Consider the following 14,532-nt stretch of genomic DNA (forward strand, 5'->3'; position numbering starts at 1 on the left):
ACAGTTCCTCACGCCAGGTTCTCAATTCAGATTTTAAACAGAGGGGGTGATAATGTTAAATTTGGTCTCCTAATGCCACAGGGTGAAGAGAGCAGCTCGAAGTCCAGTTCGAGTCTAGCTAGCCGTGACACTAAATCGAAAAGCTACATTTTGAGAAAAAGTTAGGTAATTTTAAGAACATTTGCTTTAAATGATACATTGTGTTTAATCTTATTGCAAGCAACAAATTACATGTTTCAATATTTAAATATAAGGTTGTTTAAGGTTCAATTACAATTTATGCATGCACAACATGTATTTCCAAGGGTAGTGTGGTCGAGCGGTCTAAGGCGCTGGATTTAGGCTCCAGTCTCTCAGGAGGCGTGGGTTCAAATCCCACCACTGCCAATAATTCATTTTGCCCTGAATGGTTTTTTTGATCCAATTTCTTCATGCCCTTCTCTAACCTGGATGGCAAAATGTGAAACAATGGGCGAGAGAGCTGAGTCCGAAACAGACGAAAATGAGTATCATGTTTGCACACCACTGTGCCACTGACGGTGTCCCAAGTGTTGCGTTTGTTATACTGTCAGGTTCATTAATAATTACCCTTGTTCGTAATTATCAATAACTGCAGGCAGGTATCTTATTCAATTATTGACATTTAATTAAATAGATCTGATCCCGGATAACATTATCTTAATAAAGGTAGATAGATCAGAGCCTCAAGACTTCATCTTGATCCCCAAAGTACATCCCCGAACAGTAATTCCCGTACAGCTTTTAAGGCCATAAATCAAAACAATTAAAAGGTTATTGATTAATTCTACATGTGTAAGCAAAAACAACATATATAACTAAAATAACAATGAAGGTATTTTAACAATAACAAAACAGGAAACTAAAACCAACCTTCATTTGGATTAAAACAATCACACCTTCATTTGACATAACAATCATATAACAATTACATAAAGAAGCCCAAAGTGCGTCACGGGGTATGCACACTATGCGAGTGTTGCTGGAAGTGGCAGATATCCATATCTGTTGTTAGTCGGTGTTAGGTTCATCAATAATTACCCTCGTTCGTAATTATCAATAACTGCAGGCAGACATCTTATTCAATTATTGACATTTAATTAAATAGAATGGATCACGGATAAAACCTCAGAGGGGAGATTCAACAAGCCAGAGTTTCTCCTACAACTTCAGAACGTCTCCCCGAATAGACATTTTCGTACGACTCTTATTGCCATGAATCAAAACAATTTACAGAGTTGTTGATCATTTCATCACGTATGAGTAAAAACAACATCTGGAACTACAATAACAATCAAAGTATTTTACCAATAACAAGGCAGGAGACTAGACCAAACAACATTTGGATTAGAACAATTATGCCTTCCCTTGACCTAAGAATCATATAACAATTACATAAAGAAAAACCCGAAGTGCGTCACGAGGTATAGTCGCTATGTTGTAAATAACAGAAGCAACATTCTTGTTTGCCCTGGCCTCGTTACAAAAGGGACCACCGAATCTCAAAGACTCAGATTGGGTGAATTGTTTGTATAAACATCCTGGAACAGGCAGTCCAGGTTAAAGATGACTTAGCGGTTATTGGTGACCTCGCAACTCTTTGAGAATAATAAGAGAATGATTTAACAAAGAAATGACTTAATACAACTATATTTATAATAGTAATACAGAATAAACCCAACAGTCGGAGAGCTTGGGGTCTACTTGCTGCAAACCCAGATCAACAGTCCTCAGAGCCCCAGACTGGGTGCGATGTCGGATAAACAATCCTTGGATAGGCAGTCCTTGTATGAGAGGACTAAATGACTGTTCATGACCCCGAGCACTCTTCGAACAATATGAAGAATGATTTAACAAATAAGCAATTTACTATACATTTATATCTAATAGTAATACAGATAAACGCCTACATAGCAAGGGCTCATGTGGGAGTTGGACCCGGGACCTATCGCACACTAACCAGCGAGTCAGATGTGCTCACTGAATGACACTTTTTCCCACTATAGATCACCAAACAACACAACAACGACTCATCCAAGAGTTGGACTCGGGACCTAAAGCACCCTAAGCAAGAATCATACCACTACTAGACCAACATGCTATGAGTGCATGGATGAACCTAACACATCCCCAGTGGGGCATCTGGGAGCTCCGCCCCCTTTTGCTGCCCTATCAGCAATATTCATTCCAGAAGGAACTAGGTAATTAATGCATTAGATTCGCGTGTGACACACCTACAAATAGAAATTTGTTTTGGAAGGTAAAGTGCCGCCGTTCATCGCCCCAGTCAGTCAGCATGAGCGACTGCCATGGGAGTGGCTGTGATTAACTATCTGTTTGCCAATAATGCAAAAACGGAAAAGTTGTGACACATTGAAACACACACCCACTCTAGTATTTTAACCGTTTGTAAAAAAAAAAAACGACCCATGGTTTTGCAAAGGTTGAACAAGGTACTGTTAGACAAACAGTTTAACGCTTTCCCAACTAAGTTACTTCAGCCAACTGATAGCAACAACCAACTCGGACTAGAAATTGACTCATGGCTTACTAGTACAATATTCCAATTGCAGCATTAACTGATATTGGTCTGGTTTAGAGAGTCCAATAGACTGACGAAGCCCAAGGCCGATTCAGGGAATGCTCTTCAACTATCTGAGCCAATTTGGGACATGTTGGTGACAAGAGTCAAACTTAACTGTAAAATGAGCCATGGCTTACAAGGAAACAGCTTTCAAACAAACTGCCAGCTGATTGCGGGCGGGTTTGCAAAGTGCAATGAAGTGCCGATACCCGGTTTTGAACCAGGGACCTCTAGATCTTCAGTCTAACACTCTCCCACCTGAGCTACTTCAGCTGATTGAGAAAGATGATAACCAACATGGACTTTAAATCTACTCATGGCTAACTAGTAAAATATTGCAATTAGAGCATCAACTGATATTGGTCTGGTTTAGAGAGTCCAATAAACTGCCAAAGCCCAAGGTCGATTCAGGGAACACTCTCCAACATTCCCTATCCTAGCCAATTCGGGTCATGTTGGTGACAAGAGTCAAACTTGACTGCAAAATGACTCATGGCTTACAAGGAACAGCTTTCAAACTGACTTCCAGCTGATTTAGGGTGGATTTGCAACGTCCAATGTGCTGCTAAAACCCAGGGTCGTTGTCATGGGGACTTTACACTGATTAACCAGACTTTGCCCAAAGTTTGGTCATTGCCATTGAAACTTGCCACTGATTAATCCGACTTTCCCCAAAGTTTGGTCGTTGCCATGGAAACTTGCCACTGATTAATCCGACTTTGCCCAGAGTTTGGTCGTTGTCATAGAAACCATACTATGCTTTCTTTTTCTATATAAAGATGAACCCACTGTTCATTTGTGAGAGAGCGGCAAGAACATTGCGCTGAACAGGACTCCACTGTTTAACCTCTCTCTCCCCCCCTTTGCAGTTTGATAATAAACTTATTTCCTATTAAATTGATCTCACTACTTCTTAATCTTCTCCTGAAGTTGTATTTTCAGATCTATCATACTTGGTTGCCGAAAACCTGAGACCCAACAGCCAACAATTGCCGGAGCGACGACGGGGCACGACGACAGCATCCTCCTTTGACGTTCCCTCGCCACTCCTGTAATCTGGTGACGGGTCCCCGGACTAGGGCAGATTCGGAACGAGAAAGATCGTGAGTTCACCCTTTGATTTCTGTCAATGTGAAGTGTAATGATTTGAATGAGTATTATCACTGCGGTAGTATTAAAAGTTTGCAGTCTGGGACCAACTTACGGTGAACATAATAGTTTTTGGTCTGGGACCAACGTGCGTAGAACATTATAATTTGTGGTTCGGGACCAACGTACGTAGAGCATTATAATTTTTGGACAGGGACCAACGTAAGTAAAACAAGAATAAGTCAGAGACTTATAGTCTTGGTCTGTTAATAGAGTCAGGGACTCTACTAAGGCTAAGTCAGGGACTTTTGGTCTTGGTATGTTCAGAGATATTGGGTGAATCACAAAGTATTGACATCCATTTCAGGTAATTTAGAAAATAATTGTTGTTTAAACTATTAAGTAAATGATTAATATGGGTCAGAAAGCAACAAAAGAGGTGGGTTTATTGTCAGACTGCAAAATGAAAATCGGGGAGTTACCGGATGTGAAATATATGCAAATGCAATGTATGGGGAGTTGCCTGGATCAGCCCTGGTTGGTGAAGAAACATTGTTTCTGTCCCAATATGAAGGATATGAAAGATTTGATGTGCTTATAAAGGGAATGGTTAAAGGACAGGGAGAGGAAGGGAAAGAAAAGTGAGGAAGCTGAGAAACAATTGTTGGTGTTGAAAATATGGAAAGAACAGTGTGTGAAACGTCTACAAGACATTGAAAAAATAAGAAAAAGAATGTGGAAACAAGAAAACAAGGTCTCATCACTACCATGAAAATCTGCCCGGAAGAGGAAACCAACGTTCATCGAAGACCGACACAACCAGAAAATGCCCAAATTGCTGAAAGATTGCCCAACTCTTTTCCTCCAGCGGCGCCCCCCAAAGGTCCCATCCACCCCTCCCTCGTAGGATTGGAACGCCCCCCGAATATGATACCTCCGCCTCGCGCCCTGACGACATCATTTTGTCACCAGGCACACCAGATCCGCCAACTCCTACCGACCTCAAAACTCTTGAAAATATTGGAACGGAAGAGTAGCTCCACAGCCCGCTTTACAAACGATGTTGACAGAAAAAAGAAATGTCCAAACCTACCCAATGATGGCTGTGGCGAATCCAAGGTGGGGGGAAATACAACAACAACCCACCTTATTGGTCTACCGACTTTGGACCAAGGCCCGATGCCTGGAAGCATGCAAGGGACTCGGAGATGTGGAAAAAAATGGGGCCAGAAAATTCTGTCAGTTAGTGGCATCCTATAACCTGAATGGAGCTGAAGTGGAGAAAGCCTTAAAGAACTCACTGAAACATAGATTGGGCAGAGTCAGAGAGAGATTCACAGGACGTGATGTAGGGGGAAACCTATTAGCCTACGACCCCCATGCCCTAACCGGAGAAATAGAAAAGCTACTAGGAAGAGCATTGACAATGTTCCAGAGACCCTCTGATTACCAAAGAATAAGGACATGTACGCATAAAGAGGGTGAGACTACAAATGATTGCTATGCCAGATTAGAAAGCTGTGTCAAATCCAACAGCCGCATGGTGGATGACGACAATGAAAATGGCCCATTCCGAGTCCAGTTTAAACAATGGTTTATCCAAGGACTCCAAGTTCCCATTTCTGGATTCATCAAAATACACTTCGTCACTTACAAGAATGCCTCATCCACTGAGATACTCCATTGGGCAAGCCACGCAGAGGAGAACATTCGCTCCAAGAAGGAAAAGGCCCAGGTGACAGCCAGCGCACAAATGATAACCGAGTTGCTTCAAGCCACCACCATGTCGGCTTCACCTTTGGCAACAGAAAGTTAACCCCCACCAGATTGCCTCAAGGATTCTTCGACAGCCCAACCATATTCTCCACAGAGATCCAGAGATCCATGAGTTACCATCCACATCCAAAGCCCACACAAGTCCTCATCTATGTGGACGACATCCTAATTGCAAGCCCAACAACAGAAGAAAACAAAAAATAGTCCATCAGAGTGTTCCAACACCTGGAAAAGACGGGGAACAAGGCCTCATTATCTAAACTTCAATTTTGCCAGATTGATGTCACATTTTTGGGACATCTCTTGTCACAAAAAGGTCGAAGGCTAACGGACTACAGGAAGAAGTCATGGCTTTCCTTGGGTTAGCCAACTTCTGTCGAGGATGGATCCTTCACTTCGCACAAATCACCCAGCCACTATTGGACCTCATGAGTGACAAAGACCTCAACCTGTCAGATCCTGTAGAATGGACTCCAGCTGCTGAAGAAGCTTTCCACACCATTAAACAAGCCATACTATACTCATCCGTCATGGGCCTGCCAGAGTACACCAAGCCATTATTTCAAATTCATGATGTCTGCCCTTCTCCAACAACATGGTGCATGTAAATAGCCATATGGGGCCATATAGGCTATTTGACCGGTTACCGACTAAGGAGCCACTGCCTTTAGGTTTAGCCTGCTATTAAATATCAAAGGTGCCGCTAACAGAATTTACGTGTGGGAGTGTTCCACGAAGAACACTTGTTTGCAAAATAATGCATTCAAAAGTTATTCTTAACAGACTAGAAGGTGGGTTCACTGTTTTATATTTATATATTTTCTCAGTGTGTAACAAAAGGGCTTTTTGTGCACTGCAATTGATTTTTTTTAAATTCCCAAGTCGACTGAATGTACAAGCTTGATTTAAAGACAATTAAACAGTGTGTTTAAAAATATATTTAACAACCCACATTGGTGACAAACCTTTTTCCTGCTCAGGCAAAAGGTTTAGTCAGAAGGTAAAAGCAAAGAGACAGATATGTCTTGGATGATGAGCAGTGGACAATGACGATTGTCTGTCATCCATGATGGCTTCAACACAGAACAAATGTATTTTGTGGATATTAACAAACACAGTGGTGGAAAACCACGAGGCTCCTATTTATGCAACCGGGACTCGGCTCCCTCCCCAGTGGTTTTCACATTTTAATTGAAATGTTAGGGAAGAGCCAGTTGCACCCATTAAAAGAGACTTAAGCAGCTCAGAAGAAATTGGCAGTGGTGGGATTTGAACCCACGCCTCCTGAGAGACTGGAGCCTTAATCCAGCGCCTTAGACCGCTCGGCCACACTACCTTGGATGAGGCTATTGGAGTCTTCCACAAACCTAAAGCAATCTATCCCAGATCTCTGAGGGTGCAGTGGAACACCCGGCTGACTTGCAGGCAGGCGTGGCCTCAATTCCCAATAGTGTCGGTATGATTATGAGTGCAAAAGGTTGTTTGTGCCCTACGGCTCACTGGTGTTGTCTGCCTTTCGCTTGAAGTCTGGTGGGATAGACTCCATCATCAGGATGTGTAGTATAGGGCCCCTATCAAATTTGTTTACCATGTCTCCCTTGATCAACACGCCTGAATCAAATAATTGGGATCGTTTACATTACATTAGCGTGCCCAACTCCAGCCCTCGAGGGCCGCAATCAAATTTGTTTTCCATGTCTCCCTCCATCAACACGCCTGAATCAAATAATTGGGATCGTTATCAAGCTTCTGGACGATGAGTTGACCATTTGGTTCAGGTGTGATAGAGGAGGGAGATATGAAAAAGAGACCGCAAAGGGGCCCTGAAGGACCGGAGTTGGCCACCCCTCCATAGTTAAATTACTGTCATTGGCTCGTTGGTCTAGTGGTATGATTCTTGCTCCGGGTCTGAGAGGTCCCGGGTCCAACTCCCCAATGAGTCCTGGTTTTATTGAATTATGATATATGATGGGGTGGGTGATATGGGACATTAGCCATCTAAGAAAAAAAAGTGTCAGTTTAAGAGCTCCTCTAGCTTGTTGGCCAATACTTGAATAAACTCGAACATTGGAAGACATACTGAGGCAGAAATAATGAAAGTTAAGGCCGCGTCTGCAGAGGCGGGGATGCTACAATTCAGAGGCCGGAGAGTGTGACAACTCTCCAGGCTCCCCAAAGCTATTTCCCGCTGAAAAGCTGCTTCAACTGTGTTTTTAATAGAGATAAGACAAGTCATAAAAATGGGAGGCGTTAATACAAATGAAGGAGGTGGAGTACAAAAGGTGTCGTGTACATTTTAACCAATAGGTGTAAATTAAATTCTATTCTAGTAACTTTTAATACATCAGAGTGCAAAAGGGTGCAAGATTTAATATAAGAATACCATTTATATTTCACATGAGCCACCTAAGGAAAAAAGTGTCACCGTATGGGCACCCCTGGCACGTCTGTCACATTGACTTTAGAAATTTGACAGATAGGCCGGGTCAGCACAAGATATGATACATATAAAACTGCATCCGTTACAGTACATGTGAAACATAAACAGAAAAAAAGAAGTAAAGTATTAACATACTTATTACTCATTATTATAGTAAAAAGTATAATGTACAAAGTAAAGTAAAAAGGAATGTTATAAGAAATATTCAAATGTAATTTAAAAAAAGATAGAGGGACTGTAAAACATAAAAAACAAAGAGTGGACAGAGCTACTGCCACTGGCGAATTGTTCGATCGAAATTTTTGTCGTAAGACAAAATGTTGTATGGCGAAGTGGTCATATCACAATGTTCGACTGTGCAGTGTTTAGCATGTGAGAAGGAAGATTATGTTTAGTAATGTTTATTTACTTTTGATGTGTATGCGTGAATGTGCGAGTCTCGGCTATGAGTCAATTTTCAATTCAAGTTGGATGTTGATTTTATAAAACAGCTGCAGTAGCTCAGTTGGGAGAGTGTTACACTTAAGATCTGAAGGTCCCTGGCTCAACCTCTGGTGTCGGCAAAATATCGGACTTTGCAAACCCAGCCTAAATCAGCTGGCTCTCAGTTAAAAAATGGTTTCCTTGTAAGCCATGAGTTGCTTTGCAGTCAAGTTAGATTCTAATCACCTCCATGACCCAAATAGGCTCAGACACAGATTGTTGAAAATTTACGACAATATGCGTTGAATCACAAAGGTTGTTCAGACAGTGATCCCGCTCAATCAGCATCTTCTTAAGTGTCCTTCTAGGTCTGCATTCTGTGGTGAAGGTTCAGTACACAGTCCTTGAGACGAGGACTTGGTGACTTGTTTCAATCGTGAGTTCTCCTCAGACAAATTGAAGAAGCTTTCATACAAAAATGATTAAACACACATATATAATAGTATTACTGAATACTGTCCAACACTAGGGATGAATATTTCTTTTCTCATATTTAGATGTAATTTTCGATTGTTTTCAATTTTTTCTACCTGTCTTGTTCAGTTGTTTTTTTTAAATGATACTGCATTTTTTGTTGGTAACATGCTCTCAAGTATGTGTATGAATCTAGATGGCAATTTCAAGAATAGTTTTTTCACAGCAATGGTAACTCTTATAAGTGGGGTAGTTTGCTTCAACAAAAAAAGGAACTGATGATGTGTGCCCCGTGGGGTTAATCAATCCCAGTGATCCTTGGACCAATGTTGACTGGAGCCTTGTAGCCCTGGTAGGGTTACCCATGGTCAACTTGTCTTATGTGAGGGATCAGACAAAGATTGGCTCAGATGACCTCTTATGATGAGCAACACTATTGGACGAAATTTCCTTTGCCGGGATGCGGTTAGGAAAGATCCTGAGCGTAAGGTTGAGAAATTCCGGCTCGGCATAGTCTAGTGATAGTTTAGTAATAGTGCCAGCACATTGCTGTTTATCTCATTTAGGCAGAGCATGGTGCTGAAAATGCCAAAGCCGTGGGTTCGACCGTGGAACGGGCAAAGCCTCCCTAGAACAGAAGGTGTCAAAGAGGCAGCCGGGGAACATATCTGGCCTGCTGCAACATTTTGTGCGGTTTGACACCCTTGCTCTAGAGCAGTGATTTTCAAACTTTTTTGGCCACCGCCCCCTTCACCGCCGGGCCAAAATGCCAACGCCCCCCTCTTTACCCCTTTCCAACGAACGCTAGAACGACTATATTGCTAAATGTCACAAGAATTGGTTGATTCTTCAATCACAAACAGTTTGAAGACTAAAAAAAACAATTTTAATAAACAAAAATGGTTATCATTTATTCTTCAATTACAACACCTTGAACTGAACTTGAAATAAATTGTAAAACTGAACGAGTAACCATTAACAACTGTCCTGCCTAATGAGATGGGTGGGCTTGGTGCATTGCAATCAGACTGTCAACATCAGGATGAAGGTTTGTCAGGAGCAGTCTCAGATCACCGCGCTCTGTGATGTTAAGTTTGTTTCTTTGTTTGGTAAGGAGCCTTGTCACAGCGCTGAACCCCCTTTCAACCAGGTAGGAAGTCGGAAAAGCAATGAAAAACAACTTGATGGCTTTCCATAGGGTTGGATAGCGTTTTGGGATCGCTGTTTGCATCCAAAAGGCTTGGTAAGAGGTTTTGAACTTTGGTTTCAGATCCTCATCATTTTGCAAACTTACAAGTTCCTCTTCTAGATGGGTTGGCACTTCTGTGCTGGGTTCAGTGAACGGATCGATCACCCAATCAGGGATTTCAAGAGAAAATTTGTCCTTAAATCTGACTGACATATCCCTGTAGAGTTCCGCTAAATGAGCGCAGTACACGGCAATGTCATCGTCCTTCACTCCCGTTTCCTTCTCCAAGTTAGACAAACAAGGAAACTGACGGAATTCGCGTCGTCCAAGGTTTCTGCTGTAGAGCTGTAATTTTGAGAGGAATGCTGAGAGGACGGACTTGGCTTTGATTAACGAAGTCTCATGACCTTGCAGCTGCAAATTCACTTCATTGAATTTGTAAAACATTTCAGTGAGGTAAGCAATATCTGTCTTACTCGATTTCAGTTTGTCGTAAAGCTCAGGATTGGGTTCTTGAAAAAAATCCAGAACACTGTTAAACAGTGTGTAAAACCTTTTTAAACAGTTACCTTTCGACAACCACCTAACTTCTGTATGGAGAAGCAGGCATTGAAAATCTTCGTCATTTTCAATACACAGCTGATGGAACAGTCGAGAATTGAGAGCATTCGCTTTGATTTTGTTGACTGCAGTAATCACAATAGATAAGGATTTATGTAGCTTCTCACTCAAATTCTTTGCCACTAAGTGTTGTCGATGGATCACACAGTGAACTGTGAGGACTTCCGGAACAGCTTTCTTCAAATAACTTAGAAATCCACGGTGGCGACCAACCATGGACGGGGCGCCATCTGTAGCACATGAGATGATGTTTATAAGTGGAATGCTTTTTCCCTGGAAATAGTCCTCCACAGCTCGGTACAGTGATTCTCCTTTAGTATCTGTTTCCAGGAGACGTGCAAACAATAATTCGTGACACAAAGATCCATCCTTGATGAAGCGTACATATGCAAGAAGTAGTGATTGATTTCCCGGAAGAGTGGATTCGTCCAATTGCAAACTAAACTCAGTTGTCATCAACATCTTACGGAGAGTCTCTTCGACGTTTTCAGCCATTTTGTCCACTCTTCGTTGAACTGAGTTGTCACTGAGAGGAATCGATTTTATGATTTGTTCGGGAGATATGTGCAAAACTGTTTTAATAACCTCTTTAACTGCAGGCAGAATCAAGTCTTCTCCGATAGTGTGGGACTTGCCGGCTTTCGCTATCAGCAAAGAAATGTTGTAAGAAGCCTTCAGACCGTCATCTGAATTTTTCGATGAGGAAATAAACATATTCATTGTTTTTCGCTTCAGAAATTGATCTCGAAGAGATTGAAAGAACGCCAATGTTTTACCGGATTTATTGGGATGAATCTTCTGTAAATGTTCGAGGAGCCTAGACGGCTTCATGGCTTCATTTGAAAAGTTTTTCTCACAAACCAAGCACAGGGGTTGTTGCGGATTGGTCGGTGATTGTATAAATCCATACTTCAAGTACTCTACAGAGTATTGCCTGCACTTCTTTTTCGATGTTCCTGGAGTTGCCATGGTTATCCCTGACAATTAGATATATACGGTATATGCGCGCTGCTCGTGAGCGCTCGAGCAGACAACGTTTCACGTTTCAATAAAGCTTGTTTTTTGTCGACTTTTTATTACAGACAATCAATTTTTCCCGGTCTTTCTACAAACACCAACGTCACATTTTACTGTAATTGCTCCATCGCCCCCTTTCACTATTTCAACGCCCCCCATTCGCCTGTTTATTCGTCAGCGCCCCCCTGAAAGTTCACACCGCCCCCCGGGGGGCGGTACCGCCCACTTTGAAAACCACTGCTCTAGAGTAAGTAAAGATTGCCTAAAATGATTTATTTTGCCGTAACATAACACCTCTCCAGTGCATTCAACACCATTCAGCCGGTCCTTCTGAGAGGGAAACTGGAGGTGGCTGGAGTAAGGAACCACCTAGCTGCATGGATCATCGACTTCCTCACCGACAGACCACAATATGTGAGACTCCAGGACTGTATGTCATTGCATCATCATGCAAATACCTGGATTGTGTAGCATGTGGCCTGTTAACTCAGTTGGTCAGAGTGTGGTGCTAATAATGTCAAGGTCATGGGTTCAACCCCCACACAGACCATGACCTCTGTGTATCTGTTGAATTTGCCTAACTACAACTTTTTCCCTGACATAACATAATATGTTGTCTTGATGTTTCTTCAGTTTCTGTGATCGGTTAATTTCTCTGCTCCAGAAGGCAGAAGATGCCACCCAAGATGTGAATCATCTCAGTGAGGGAATACTATCTAGGTTTGTTCAAACCACATTTCTGTTCTTCCCAAATTGTTATGAAATTAAATTTGTCTTCATACTAAAGCGGGCAGAACAGTGTTTCTGAACTTTGCTTAGCCTCCAATGAGGAAGCCTGTAGAAAATCATAATAGGATTTGTAATATAAGACAAAGTTTCTTTGCAATGGCTTGTTTATACATTATTAGTTTTTGTAAGTATAACAACATCGTAGTCATCCTTATGACTGACATGTCAGCATAAACACCCAACTGTCTGACTGAATAATCAATCTTAGTCTTGTGATTGACTTGATATGTCAGCACGAATACTAAACTGTCCGACACTGATCAATTACTGTTTGCCCTGCAAATGACTGAAACGTATCTGTCCTAAGTCCTACTGACAACTGTCAGTTTTGCCTGTATTTAAGACACACTCACTGGTCATTCAACAAGAGTTCCAAGAACATTGGGCTGAATAGGACTCCACTGTTAGAGCCCTCACTCTCCACTTTACAGTCTGGTAATAAACCTATCTCCTATTTAAATTGATCTCACTCTTTCATAGCCTGCTCCTGGAGTTGCATTTTCAGACCTATCACTAACGCTCTCCCAACTGAGCTATTTTGGCTGATTGATAAAAATATCAACCAACTTGAACTGCAAATTGACTCATGGCTTACCAGTACAATATTACAATTGGAGCATTAACTGATATTGAATTGGTTTAGAGAGTCCAATAGACTGACGAAGACCGAGGTCGATTCAGGAAACGCTCTCCAACTTTCACAATTTGAGCCACTTCGGGTCATGTCGGTGACAAGAGTCAAACTTGACTGCAAAACTCCCCATGGCTTACAAGAAATCAGTTGATTTAGGGTGTATTCGCAAAGTCCAACTTGCGGCCGAAACCCGGGGTTGAACCAGGGACCTTCAGATCTTCAGTCGAACACTCACAACTGAGCTACTTCGGCTGACTGCTGAAGAAAATAACCAACTTGGACTTCAAATTGACTCATGTCTTAGTAGTACAACACAGTCGAACCTTGTGATATGACCACTTCGCCATACGATATTTTTGTCTAACGATAAAAATTTCGATCAAATTATTCGCCCGAGATACAATCAAAATTTTGTGATGTGACCAAGCCAGGTGGCCATGGCACTGTCTTTTTTTCCATATCTTTCATGTATGAAATATTTCTACGACCACTGGGTGGACTTTGCAATTCCCCACCCACCAGCTTTTTTACAGGTAAACAATATTACTATGGATCGGCAGAGTTCTGCAAAGCAAAAGCGTTGACAATGGACACGAAATGTGAAATAATTGAAAAATATGAGTGAGGTAATTGTTACTGGGCTCGCTAGGCAATACGAGAGGAATACGTCAACCATTTCGACCATCCTCAAGCAGAAGGACGCATCAAGACATTTGCCTTGATTATCGCCGAGAAAAGTTACATCCCCCAGCAAGTTTCAACTGCGATGAAACTGGTCTTTTTTGGAAAAAGATGCCCAGGCGGACATTCATCGAGGCAGATGACAAGGCACTACCGTTATACAAACCCATGAAGGACCGCCGAACAGCCCCCACCTCCTACTCCATGTGTGTCATTGTCTCTCCCCTCTGCGAAATGCGTCTAAATTTACATTTATTAAACACATTTTATTACTATTAAACCACTCATTATTTATTACTTTGTCAATATATGGCAAATTAGAACAAATAAAATCTTTTTTCCAATCCAATATCCTGTTTTTGGTAATTTTTTAAAGGGTTGGAACGAATTAATTTGTTTTCAAATCACTTCAATGGGAAACGTCCGCTTGATTACGATATGCTTGTCATACGAACACAGTCTTGGAACGGATTACGATCGTAAGTCGAGGTACCACTGTATATATTTAATTTTACTGGGTGAAAATCCCTTAGTTTCAAGCGTTTCCTTGAACAAATTAGCAACATTTCTCACTCTGAATTAGAATATACATAGACTAAGGCACCAATATTTGTTTCAAATGTTTGGGAAACGTGTATATGAATATTTAAAAATATTTTGTGTTGCCAGAATTAAACGAGCAAAACCTGCAGCACCAGAATTAGATTTTTCGAAGAATTCTTTTTTATAAAGATACATTTTCAGTCGGTGACAACATTGGGACAAAGATTCTACAGAGAACTTTTAACTGGATGCGT

The 14,532-nt window shown here is 41.6% G+C and overlaps 3 non-coding genes across 3 annotated transcripts; 2 read left to right on the forward strand and 1 right to left on the reverse strand.

Moving 5' to 3' along the window:
• Positions 1-305: 305 nt before the first annotated feature.
• trnal-uag (transfer RNA leucine (anticodon UAG)) lies at positions 306-387 on the forward strand. Its single transcript has one exon. It is a non-coding gene; the product is annotated as a tRNA-Leu (tRNA).
• Positions 388-6,721: 6,334 nt separating this feature from the next.
• On the reverse strand, positions 6,722-6,803 carry trnal-aag (transfer RNA leucine (anticodon AAG)). Its single transcript has one exon. It is a non-coding gene; the product is annotated as a tRNA-Leu (tRNA).
• Positions 6,804-12,107: 5,304 nt separating this feature from the next.
• trnai-aau (transfer RNA isoleucine (anticodon AAU)) lies at positions 12,108-12,181 on the forward strand. The gene has a single exon. It is a non-coding gene; the product is annotated as a tRNA-Ile (tRNA).
• Positions 12,182-14,532: the final 2,351 nt, after the last annotated feature.

The sequence above is a fragment of the Stigmatopora nigra genome, chromosome 20 (genome assembly GCF_051989575.1).
Source record: "Stigmatopora nigra isolate UIUO_SnigA chromosome 20, RoL_Snig_1.1, whole genome shotgun sequence".
Taxonomy (NCBI): domain Eukaryota; kingdom Metazoa; phylum Chordata; class Actinopteri; order Syngnathiformes; family Syngnathidae; genus Stigmatopora; species Stigmatopora nigra.